Source organism: Pan troglodytes, chromosome 6 (assembly GCF_028858775.2).
Source record: "Pan troglodytes isolate AG18354 chromosome 6, NHGRI_mPanTro3-v2.0_pri, whole genome shotgun sequence".
Taxonomy (NCBI): Eukaryota; Metazoa; Chordata; class Mammalia; order Primates; family Hominidae; genus Pan; species Pan troglodytes.
Window position 1 is genome coordinate 152,696,853 of NC_072404.2, and position 13,211 is coordinate 152,710,063.

At 39.8% G+C, this 13,211-nt stretch overlaps 1 protein-coding gene across 2 annotated transcripts in view; it reads right to left on the bottom strand.

The window, feature by feature from the left end:
• PTN (pleiotrophin) overlaps positions 1 to 13,211 on the bottom strand; it is a 127,637-nt gene that overhangs the window by 106,244 nt on the left and 8,182 nt on the right. The window contains exon 4 of one of the 2 annotated variants that reach the window (XM_003318816.6): positions 9,309 to 11,004. The gene's annotated coding sequence lies outside the window, so the exon portion shown is untranslated. Of the gene's footprint in view, positions 1 to 9,308; positions 11,005 to 13,211 lie in introns of those variants that run through there. The other variant, XM_009454283.5, reaches the window with a different exon arrangement.

A 13,211-nucleotide genomic window follows, 5' to 3' on the forward strand; every position in this document is an offset into this window, starting at 1 on the left:
AGGACATAGGCATGGGCAAGGACTTCATGTCTAAAACACCAAAAGCAATGGCAACAAAAGCCAAAATTGACAAATGGGATCTCATTAAACTAAAGAGCTTCTGCACAGCAAAAGAAACTACCATCAGAGTGAACAGGCAACCCACAAAATGGCAGAAAATTTTCACAACCTACTCATCTGACAAAGGGCTAATATCCAGAATCTACAATGAACTCCAACAAATTTACAAGAAAAAAACAACCCCATCAAAAAGTGGGCAAAGGATATGAACAGACACTTCTCAAAAGAACACATTTATGCAGCCAAAAAACACATGAAAAAATGCTCACCATCACTGGCCATCAGAGAAATGCAAATCAAAACCGCAATGAGATACCATCTCACACCAGTTAGAATGGCAATCATTAAACAGTCAGGAAACAACAGGTGCTGGAGAGGATGTGGAGAAATGGGAACACTTTTACACTGTTGGTGGGACTGTAAACTAGTTCAACCATTGTGGAAGTCAGTGTGGCGATTCCTCAGGGATCTAGAACTAGAAATACCATTTGACCCAGCCATCCCATTACTGGGTATATACCCAAAGGACTATAAATCATGCTGCTATAAAGACACATGCACATGTATGTTTATCGCGGCACTATTCACAATAGCAAAGACTTGGAACCAATCCAAATGTCCAACAATGATAGACTGGATTAAGAAAATGTGGCAAATATACACCATGGAATACTATGCAGCCATAAAAAATGATGAGTTCATGTCGTTTGTAGGGACATGGATGAAATTGGAAATCATCATTCTCAGTAAACTATCGCAAGGACAAAAAAACCAAACACTACATGTTCTCACTCATAGGTGGGAATTGAACAATGGGAACACATGGACACAGGAAGGGGAACATCACACTCTGGGGACTGTTGTGGGGTGGGGGGAGGGGGGAGGGATGGCATTAGGAGATATACCTAATGCTAAATGTCGAGTTGATGGGTGCAGCACACCAGCATGGCACATGTATACATATGTAACTAACCTGCACATTGTGCACATGTACCCTAAAACTTAAAGTATAATAATAATAAAAAAAAAGAATGAAGTTTTCTAAACACTTTTCATTAGCTTTTAAAGCAAATGAAGAAGGCAACATTTGGATCACTTACACCCTCTCCGAGAAAGACCCCATCAGAAGCACTGGTAAGGAGGCCCAAGTGCAACATCTGGCCAGGGGCTTTTTACACTTAAGGGAACTTCAGTGAAGTCAATAGCAAATCAGGTGGTGTCTGCAATTTTCTTTATAAATAATCATACATTGTAAATATTATTTGGTCACAAAGATGTAAGTTTTAGAAGCTTTTGCATATAACATATTGACAATGATCCTCATCGTTTTTATTAAGCCATGGACATCATGACTGGAGCATTCTGATTTGTCTCCTGTTCCCTCAAGTTTGTTGAATTAAACCGTTGTGGCTTGCTACTCAAAGAGAGGTCGCCAAGCTAGCAGTACTGCAGTCACCTGGGAGCTTGGCAGAAAAGCAGACTCTGAGATTTCACTGGAGACCTACTGAATTTTGGCAAAGACCCTGGGTGACTGGTATGAACATGAAAGTTTGAGAAGCACAGTTATCCAGCTATCATGTAAATGAACTGCTGTTAGCCAATTACTAAGGCTTATATTTAGTGAGAATAACCAATTAAAAAATGTGACATGTAGCTTTTAAGACACTTCAGAAGGAAATATAACATAATCTGAGGTAAAAGAAAGCATGCCTGTTTCAGTTCAGCCTCATTTAAGATGTCTTCTCGCTTTTTTTTTTTTTTAGTATGACTCATTTCTTTTTCTTCATTCCTGTCGCACATCTTACCTCCTCCTCACTTTGTCAGTCAAACTTACCTTCAAGCAACTTAGGCAATCTCTGTGTGTCCTGAGAAAATGACAATGACAATAGCAGGATTGGGAAACCAGAAAGGCAGAACTTGCCCCACTGACTTTATTAAGTTCAGTTCATGTTCAGTATAACAGTTTAGAGCTTACAGATGTTGCGTCGTGACCATTGACATTTACCACCAACCTATGAGGTTGGCAAAACAAGTAACATCATCATCATTTCCCACTTAGAGCTAAAAAACCTAAGATTTCAGAAGATTCAGTGGCACATCCAGCAGCCCATACCAAACAACAGGCGGACTGTGGTGAGATGCTGGTTCCTGACTCCAAACCTTAACTCCTTCCCTGGACTGAAGCCTCTGTCAGCAGGGGTCAGAGAGAATGTGGTTATGAGCATCACTAAGGTCAGCAATAAAGTGCCTGTCTCTTGGATTGGGAGTCTTCTGTATGCAAAATGCTCTCCTATACCTTATGGGAAGGGATAAGGTCAAAGAGTCTGTATCAGAGACTTTGCCTGCCCAACCCCCAGGCCTTGAGCATGATCACATGCTCCGTATGTTTTCTTCCAGAAGAAAGGATTTTCAATCTGCATTTAGAGAGAAGGAAGAAAATAGTATGAGCATGCGGAGGGGCGAGGCCTTTCAAGAAGCATAGAATTCCACCTAGGATTTTGCTTGTATGTTTGTTGCAGATGCCAAGTGGGCATGAGTAAGAAAAGCAATTCAGGAGGGGGAAGAAGTGAGGACTTGCATCTGGTGCTGCTTCACCATGATCATCATTTTCACCATCCTGCTCAAACACTCCCAGCAATCAGACTCTATGTTCAGTACTTCACATTGATTTTCTCAATTACTACTCAGACGTCAATCCTGGAAGGTAGGTATGTGCTCCCATGTTAGAGATGAAAACACTGAAGTAAGGAAGACCACAGTATTTGCTCACAGTCACAGAGCTACTAAGAAGTGCAGTGGTTTATACCTCAATATTTTGGACCTTGGAGCTCAAATATTGAGCCATTAAGGCTACTGTTTCTAATGTATCATCTGTATCCACATGCCCTGTCGTATGTCCAGGGTCCTTGATTCCACCTCTTAAATCAGAACTGCTGAAGATGGGCTCCAGGCAGCTGGAACCTACACATGACGCTAGTTAATCTAATAAACATTGAAGACAGGGAACTGCTACTGTAGGTTATTTGACCTCTAACTGTACATACATTGGATTTGGGGTTTGACATGAGAGACAAATGGGAGATAAAATCTATTTATTAGCCTAAGAAAGAGATGGCATTATATTACAGAGGAATAAACTCAAACTAGGAATTTTAAGACTTTCGTTTTCATATCTGTATGTCATTGAATATGGCCCCCTTAACTTCTCTAAGCCTGCATTTCTGTATCAATTTTTTTAAAATCCCACTCAATCTACCTGAGTAGAGTTACAAAAATATGATGAAAAAATAAATGTGAAACATTTTTAAAAAAAGGCCTTATAGCTACATAGAAGTTATAATGAAAATAATGCTTCAAATTACTAGCTTTGTCACTTTGAATAATATGGTTTGTTAAAGAAGAGGTAAGTAAGGTTTTCTCCATTCTGGAGGTAGTCTTGAATCAGAAACTATGAAAAGTTTAAAATTATCAAGGTGAAATATGATTAGGAAGACACTGTAGAGAACCGGCAAGCCTATATGACATTTGGAATGAAGGGAGTGAAGGAAAGAGAGTGGGAGAAGTTTCTGGAGGTTCAAAGTTGAGAATGGGAATGCTTGGGCTTAAACAGGAAATTGGCACCAGGTTGTTTGGTAAGGCAAGGGGATTAGGCATATAGAACACAGATGGTCAAGGTGGGTGGAACAACATGGGCAAAGAGAATGAATGGCATTTAGAGCTGCCTATTTTCTCACTCATTTGCCATCTTCAATGGTTCAATGCTAAATATGCTAGGGTTCTTGAGAGAATGAGAGACAGCCCTTGCCTTAATAGGGTGCACAGGTTGGATGGGGTGGGGCTGGTGTCAAATGGTGAGAAAGGAGGAGCTGAAGTCACTATAAGGGGTGATGGGGAGACTTCGAAGACAAGGGAAGAAATATAGCTCCACCTAGAGGGGGCATTTGCCTTGGAAAACCTTTGGTGCCTTCAATTTCCGACTCAAGATTTCACCCAAATTCCACAGCTGAAGTACAAGGATTTGCCTTCTTTCCCTTCATGTATATGTTTTCATTAAAGGACACTCTTCTCTTCTGGTATAAATTTTCCTGAAAAGGACATCTACAGGGAGTGCCATGTCTTAAAAATTATATTGATTCTAAATAAACTCAGTCTGAATTCTTAAGTTGTCACTTCCAATAATTTGTTTCTGCTACGTTATGTGGCAAACGTGAAATGAAAACACGAAGGAATCAGGAGTTCAATTTCCCTTCCAGAATAAACAGCATTAAAGGAACAAACAGACATAATGCTTTTGAAATAGACGCTGCGTACCATTTAGCCTTTTGTGAGCTCCACTTTCCTTTTTCTCATAAAAATGTGATCCCTTTGTCATTGGAACTGCTTAGGGCAACAATTGTACATATCTTCCTCTAACCTGTGTTGTAGTAATTAGTGTTTTAATGTTCTTACATATATATTGAGTAGATCATTAGCTGCTTGAAGCCATATTTATTTGTCCTGTTTCCCTCATCACACTACCTACCATATAGTATGTCAGTCACTATGCGTAAAAGTCTGGTAGGGATAAAAATAAAATAACAAGAAGTCCTTTACTTCAATCTCCTCCTCCAAATAGAATTGTGCCCGAATGATTTCCTTCAGTATTCATTGAAAAAATATTAAAAATGTGAGTCTAGAGCTCATTAGAGAGAATCTTCCTTCAATTCTCTTCAGATCTGAGAATTTTCCTTGTGAAGGAGTTAAAGCTCAAAGAAGAGTTGTGACAATACTAAAGCATTTGGAGAGGAGAGAGGAAGGCGGGAAACTGAAATATTTGGAAATAAATGTACACATTTGGAAGACAAGAAAAAAAAAAGCAAAACAAAACATGAAAAAAGGAGTGCCCAAAGAAATTAGGAAAACATTAAGACAATAACATATCAAGGAGGTTACAGTATGAGATAATCATAAAAGGTTGGGATTAGCAATCTGTGACTTTTAAAGCATCTTTTCCAGAGATGGGTGAGGGTATAATGGATTTTAATTGAGATCTCCTTTAAATACATTTCTAATAAAGAATTTCACAAGTTCACACCACGTACCAAACACAAAGTATTAGATATTGTGAAACTATAGAGATAGACACCATGTTCTATTTCTTAAACATGGTACATTGTCCAGCACAATGTAGTATTAGGCATCCAACATACGTACAATAAATATTGTTAAATTGGCTGGCCATAGGAGCAAGAAAAATTGTATTGTTGGAGTAGGACCCTGAGATGATGTGATGGACATGAGTAACTCCAGCTGCGCCTCTACATTGATGTTGGGAAACTGAGAAGAGAATGAGGTCAACATTGCAGTGATGAAAATGTTGCCTGACCCTTAGGCAGGGTCTTGAATCAAAAAAAAAAAAAAAATGGGGGAAAAATGCCATTGAATCAGTAGAGAGGGCACTGGTGTTGAAAACATCAGCTAGGAGGGTCCAAGCTTCCAAGAATGCCAACATATGGGCAGGCATTCCTGGTACATCCGTACATAGAGAAATGTATGCCATCATAGCAAGAGGGAATTGGGCAAGACGTTCTGGGACCTGTTGGGTGGGAAATAGTGGCAACCGAATTAATGGAGAAATGAGAGAAAAGAAGGAGAAATAGGTAAATGTAAAAGCAGGAAGAAAAGGGAGCAAAGGGTTAGAGACAGAATGCTATTTGTGTTTTAAAATTATGTTTTAGCTTTTGCTAAGAGCAATTCTTAGAATTAAGAGCCCAATTATCAGTTACTATGAGTCACTTTTTTCAAGATTAATATACAGCGCTTGATTTTTTGTTACACTATGTGTGAAGTTGAAAAAAATCTAAGACTTCTATTTTTAGAAAACTGGATATGATTTTTTTCTGTTTGAGATATCACTTTATCTCAACCCACTATGAAAAAATGGTTCAATAAATAAAGCCTAGAAAAATGAATTAAATTTTATCCCTAAAAATATCTCAAACATGAAGGAGTCATTGTATTCCTTGTCCACCCTGAAGAAATAGAGATTTGTGGTGAATGTGATCTACATAATTAAGTCCACAATATTACCATATTTATAATACCCTCTGATAGTGTTCCATCATAGCTACCCTTTTAAGCTACTGTTTTAATTTCTTATTTACTAAATGCCAAAATAGAAAGAAAAAGAGGTTTGTTATATTTTACAATCTAGAAATATTGTAATGACACCATGAAAACTATGCCGCACACTAGACTGGCTTGAAGTGGATGGAAAAATAGCCCAGTGGGTGGAAACTTGAATTGTCCATAAACATCAGAAGGAAAAACAACTTTCCATGAGGCCATGGCCCAAATTCCACTTAAGCCAATTGACTCTGGATGGAAAAAAGCAAGCCCAGCTCATAAAAAAAGGTTCATATCTGAGTATCATCTTACTTCGCCTCCCACAGCAGTGACATGACCTTGTGCCAGAAGGAGGCAAAAACTCTTCAACTATTCATTTAGAACAGAAGCCAGAGGAAAAAACATTCCTCACCCTTATGGAGAAGCCCAACTCAACATCACTAACAAAGCTATGGAACAAAGGCCATTGGAGAGCTCCCACTCAGCCTCATGCTCCAGAGAAAAGCACATCTCCAACTGGGCTGAGGTGCACTCAGGTGTGGAGGATGTTTGCACTCATCACATTGGGTGGTCTCAGTCTGGACACCTCCTTCCTGAGAGAAGTCAAGAACAACTCCCCATATCATTATGCCGCCATATTAAAAAGCATAATTCTTTAGAGAACTGGAATTTGTATTCTGAATTCTGACTTCAGGCCCTCAATCTATTGTTAATTTATCACACCATTTTCAATGAGCCGGGTAACTCGGTTTTGTGGGAAATTTTTGAATAGTAATTAAAAACACCACATCACAAATAGGAATATGGTCAGAATTCATGTTAGAATGCCATGTAAGTGAGGAAGCAAAAATATCTTCAAAGGAAAAATAAAATATTTAAAGTTAAAATATTTGATATCTAAGATTGATTTTACTAAAAAAAGTGATTCAACTATCTGGGGATCTTATTTCTCTCTGTTGTTTTCAACAACTAGGCTTTTATGAAATTTTAAACCAGGCCATTGGCTTGACTGAAATTTTTTTAAAAAATGAAAATGCTCATTAAAAAGAAATGTAGATCTTGTTATGTGTTGCTATATGTGAAGCCCAAATAAGGCATATGGAAAATATCAATAAATTAATACGTTTATTAAACCAAATCTCATGATCTCATGGAAAGAGGTCTAAAAAACAGAGAATTATATATAATACATATAACACATTAGACTATAAATATAGTTAGGTATACCTTATCACTCTAATTATCTATAATATCTCATTTAAAGTCAGATAATTAAAAAGTCATGTATCTAATAGTACTTTTATTTATCTCAAGCTCTAGCTTTGAGAACATAATGCATTTGCATCCATAAGCAAACAGCTGGAACACAGCACCTAATGCTGTTATATGTGGCTTCAGGTGGGAGTTCCTTATAGTGGCTTTTCACTAAATGCAGAAAAAGATGTCCTAAAGGGAACCAGTGAGCAGTGGCAGAAAAAAGATCACCTTCTATTTATTTAAAGTATAATTAGAGAACTTAAGGCCCAAGTTTCTTAAAGCACAAAAGAATGGCATTAGAGTTTTTTTAAAATAATATAATTTTTTAAAATCTCACCTTCTAATTTAAATGAAAAAGTACAAATATTGCCAGTCTGAAATAACTCATGTCCCAAAGGAAGAAAAAAATATTCATTCTAATTTCCTCTGAATTTAACTGGACTATATTTTTTAAACGACTTGGCCTTTAAAGTGCATAATTTACTTAAAAGGAAACATAATGAAGATGGAAAATACAGCTTTATTTTCTGTGTTGGGAGACTTCTCTTTTGTTTCATTGTCATTAACTTTCAATATTTCTACATATCAATGCATTCCCGGATAATTAAGGGGCTAAAATGGACCCTGCTGTTTCATCAATTCCACATTTGCCTAGGATCATAAAATGTTTCATTATGTTATTAGTCCAGAGCTCTTTTTGGTGATTTCTAAATCTCCTCCCAGACCCCTCTCTCTAGCACACACACATGCACATGCACACGCACACACACACATCACCCCTTTCTCAAGCTGCTAAAGCAAAATGCCTGATAACTCTTAAAATGAGAGATGCTCAAGGACCGCAGCTTTAATATTTTCTCCTCTTAGGACCCCTACCCCTCCTATTTTCTGAATGTGTCCCCAAACTTACAAAGCAGCTCTTAACAGACACAAGGGTGAGTTAACACTAGAGTGTATATAAACTGCATGTGTGTGTTCCTGCGTGTGTGTGTGTGTTGTGTCACATTATGTCATGGAGAAAGGGGTGTGTGTGTATGGAGAGGAGAGAGGAGGTTTCACTTTCCATCTATTAAGAAAGGAGTTTAATACATTCCTCTCAAAAAATGTTTTCTTAACTTATTAGAAACAACAACTCAGAAACTCTAAATATCTAGTAAATTAGTAACAAATATATCCTAAATTTATGTGGGTCAAATTAAAAGTTTAAGGGTCTATGTACTGGGCAGTTCTTTAAATTTGCATTCAAATGAGAGATGGGACTCCAGGTGTGTCTTCTCAACTTTGGACCTAACCATTTCTGGAACCATTCCTGGGCTGTCAGGTGGGAAGACGGGTGCCAGTAGTTCCGTGAGAGACGTTTCATGTCAGCTAGCACTGGGAGGAACAAGCCCCCACAGCTTACCTAGAAATGCCAGCTAAGAGTCATGGGCTGACAGGCTCTGGGGCAATCAGAGAATCAGAGAGAGGCTGGGAAAATGAGAGCTGCTTGTTCAGGCTGCCTTACTTTCTTTGCACCTACCCAGCCAGAGACACACCTACTAAAGCTCCAGGTTTTACAAAAAGCAAAGATGCACTCTCCAGCCCACCCTGTCTTGCTCTCCAGCTGGTAGCTGGAACACGGCCCAAATGCATGCTTAACATCACAAAAACTTCTTTCCTTTCACTTACCTAAGCACACCCGAACTAACCTAACCTGAAACCCCAAAAATATGCCTCCCTTGGCCTCTGGAGCAAGTCAGTTTTGAAAGCAGTCCTATCAGCAAAGACACCAGGCAGCCTCTCTCACCCCCACCACCATCATCTGCTGGCACCCAGAAAAGTGGCACAGGGTGAAGGCAAACTCGATCGAAGAGCCCTCCGAGAAATCGTACGTTCCTCTCACTTACTTTGAGTGGCAAACGTCCTCTCTGGCGCTCAGTCTGCCTTTGTTGCAAGGGGCGAGGTTGCTACCGCTGAGTCCAGGTACCCGGCTCGCTGCAGCTCCTGCTTGGGCCGCTGCTGCTCTCCCCGCCTTCTGGACGGATGACTCACTGGTCTCTTTCTTCCCCTCTCTCCACTTTGGATTTTCCTCTGCTCTGGGGCTCTCTTGGCGGGATTTTTGGACTGGAAGGCGGGGAACCTGATCCTGCCTTTGACTCAATTACGCCCTGACAGGGAGGGAACGGAAAGGAAATGGAGAATGGGAGGGATGAGAGGAGCGGGCCAGGAGGACGCAGGCTGGGCGAGGGAGGGAGAGCGCTTTGCACTCGAGAGCTGATTGGGAAGCTTATTAAAAGCAGAATACTCCAGGGGCAGTCTCTCCCCGCGGAGCAAGAAAACGGATTTGAACCAAGAGGCCATGAGATGGTACCTTGTTTTGTTTTTAGCAGAGACGAAACACAACATTTCTTTTCCAAACTCCACCCATGATCTATTCTTCAGATGAGTGCAAAGCCACTTTGCCAAATAGGATATTTTAAATGGACAATTGATGGCATTTTAGGTTACATTTTTGGCCCCCCACAATCCTTTAATGAGATTCAGAATGGAAAAGCACTCTCTTCAAACCAGCCTCTTCTTCCACCCACGAAAGCCCTCTCTAAACACAGAGACAGTTACCCAGCTGTCAGTCACATCTCACCTGCAAAGCACAAAATGTACAAAGTACTTTTTCTCAATTGTCACAAAGAGTGACAGACGTCTCAAAGTTCCCAATTAAGTGCTACTTACCTTTAGGGAGAGCTCTTTCCTTTTTTGGTTTCCTTGGTGCCTTTAGCAACCTATTTAGTAACATGCCTTTGACACCCAAGAATTTAGAGGATTCGTCAAAGTAGCTCAGACTCTGAGGTTTGTAAAACTTGGAGGCTGGGCTTTGCGTCTCTGGAACTGTCATTTCATTCAATACAGGAAAGACGCTAAGGCAATGCATAGGTAAATATTTACGATAAAGATGAGATAAAAGTATTGTGTAAAAGGATTAAGATGTATTATACAAATTCACCCAAACATTTTTGAAATGTAAATTTCGAGATTTTCTGCCACTTATCAGCTTTTCCTGCTCCGTGGCTAGTTCCTTTTACCTACTTTTACTTTTACTGGTCAGCTTATCATTTGATGGCGTCCATCCCAAACTGGTTGTAAAATAGACCACATTTTTCATAATTCTGAGGTTACATCCCTTCATTTCAATTTGACAAATATTTATTAAGCAATTTGTTTACTTAGAACTATCCTTAAATCCCCAAATTAGAAGCATTGTCTTGTGGCAAGTAGTTTTTAGGGACTTGGGGCTCTTATATTGACAGCTACCTGTAGAAATGTCCCTTGGAGAAGTTGGCTGGAACCAGACGTGGCTCTACAAACTCAATCAAGCAGTCAATCAAGTTTTTCAAAAGGAAAGGCATCAGAGATGCACTTACACACCTACAGTTTATCCCCCTTCCCAAACTCTTCATATACATACCACATACAATTCTCAAATGAAACAACTAAATAAGGAAGCTGTGTTCCTTTCTCCTACACACAGGCTTCAGGTTACCTGTTTTCCTTTTGTGATTCCACTTCCGTGTGAAGCAAGCAGTGTTTGTTTTAATCAGATTTCACCTGTATAAAGTGTGGAGAAACGCACATTATCATTTTTTTTTTTTGGCATTTTTCCCAGTCCCTTTACCAAAAAAGATACCTCAGCATTCTATTAACACTCCATAGGGGCAAAGTTTCTAAGGCATTGAACAAAGAGCTACCCATTTTCTTTCTGTTCTTCAGCTTTATGTTAACATATACAAATGTAACATACAGCTAGCTACCAGTTAGGTGAACAATGCTGGCTTGATTGAGGTGTTCTCTATAGGGCTGATAAAGTAAGCATGAGATTCCCATGATTTCTACTCAATTACATATGTTACACCAAAAATATCACCCTTTATTCAGATGGGTATATACTAAAATTGCATACATCAGTGATTATCAATTGGGAGCAGTTTTGCCCTCCAGGAAAAGGGTATAATGTCTGGAGATAGTCTTGGTTGTCGCAACTTGGGGGAAGGGGTTGCTCTGGATCTAGTGAGTAGAAGCTGGGGATGCTGTAAAACATCATACAATGCATAGGACAGCCTTTGTTACCAGAAAGGGGTCCCGGTCCAGACCCCAAGAGAGGGTTCTTGGATCTCAGTTGCAAGAAAGAATTCAGGGCAAGTTCACAGAGTAAAGTGAAAGCAAGTTAATTAGAGAAGTAAAGGAATAAAGAATAGCTAGCTACTCCATAGGCAAAGCAGCCCCAGTGGCTTCTGGCTGTCCATCTGTTTGGTCATTTCCTGATTGTATGCTAAACAAGGGGTAGGTTATTCATGAATTTTCCTGGAAAGGGGTTGGCAGCTCCCGGAACTGAGGGTTCTTCCCCTTTTTAGACCATATATGGTAACTTCCTGACACTGCCATGGCATTTGTAAACTGTCCTGTGCTGGTGGGAGTGACTTTTGGCATGCTAATGTGTTATAATTAGCATATAATGAGCAGTGAGGACGACCAGAGATCACTCTCGTGGCCGTCTTTGTTTTGGTGGGTTTTGGCCGCCTTCTTTACAACAAGCTGTTTTATCAGCAAGTTCCTTATGACCTGTATCTTGTGCCAATCTCCTATCTCATCCTGTGACTTAGAATGCCTAACTTCCTGGGAATGAAGCCCGGTAGGTCTCAGCCTTATTTTACCCAGCACCTATTCAAGATGGAGTCACTCTGGTTTAACCGCCTCTGACACCTCCACAACAAAGAATTATTTGGCCCAAAATGTTAACAGGGCTGAGGTTAAGAAAACCTAATGTTATTCACCATGGTATTTTAAAAACGCAAAGACGGATTAAAGAGGGTTTTTTTTTTAATAAATAGAAATTTATGAGATTGAGATTAGTCATAATTTAATTCAATCCAGCATTTTCATCAAAGTTGAAGTAGAATGTTTTTTAATACACAGTGAAATACTCAGTTTCAAATCCAAACTTCATCCTATGGCATAGTCAGGGGTCTGTTGATTCCAGAGTCCAAGTTATTTCATTCATTAGGCTAATATTCTTTAAGCACTTAAGTGTTTAGCTTGATAGAGCTATGAAGAAAAACTGTTGACAGTCCCTACTCTCAGCCTATGTTGTTGTTCTTTCTTTCTTCTGAGATGGAGTTTCACTCTTGTTGCCCAGGCTGGAGTGCAATGGCGTGATCTCGGCTCACCCAGGTTCAAGCAATTTTCCTGCTACAGCCTCCCGAGTAGCTGGGATTACAGGCATGCACCACCACGCCTGGCTAATTTTGTATTTTTAGTAGAGATGGGGTTTCTCCATGTTGGTTTGGCTGGTCTCGAACTCCCGACCTCAGGTGATCCACCCACCTCAGCCTCGCAAACTGCTGGGATTACAGGCGTGAGCCACCGCGTCCAGCCCTATGTTGTTGTTCTTAATTAGTCAATTAAAATTCTTTAATAGATGTGATAAGTAACATGAAAAAATAAGGCAATGATGGAAGATAAAGTGTCAATTTGGGGGAGAAAAGTCTCCTTGGGATGATATTTGACAGAAGACTTAAAAGAATTGAGGATGCTGGCCAAGTAAATATTTGGGGGAAGAGCCTGTAGGCAAAGGCATCAACAAAGGCAAAGACTCTGAGGTCTGACCTTGCCCCAAGTTTTTTGGGGAAGAAAAGGAGGTCACCATGGCAGGAACTCAGTGAGAGGCATTAAGGGAAGCAATGGGCCAGATCACCTAAGACCTTTGTCCACTGTAAGGAGTTTCATTTTTGCTCTGAATGAAGTGGGAAGCCATGAAG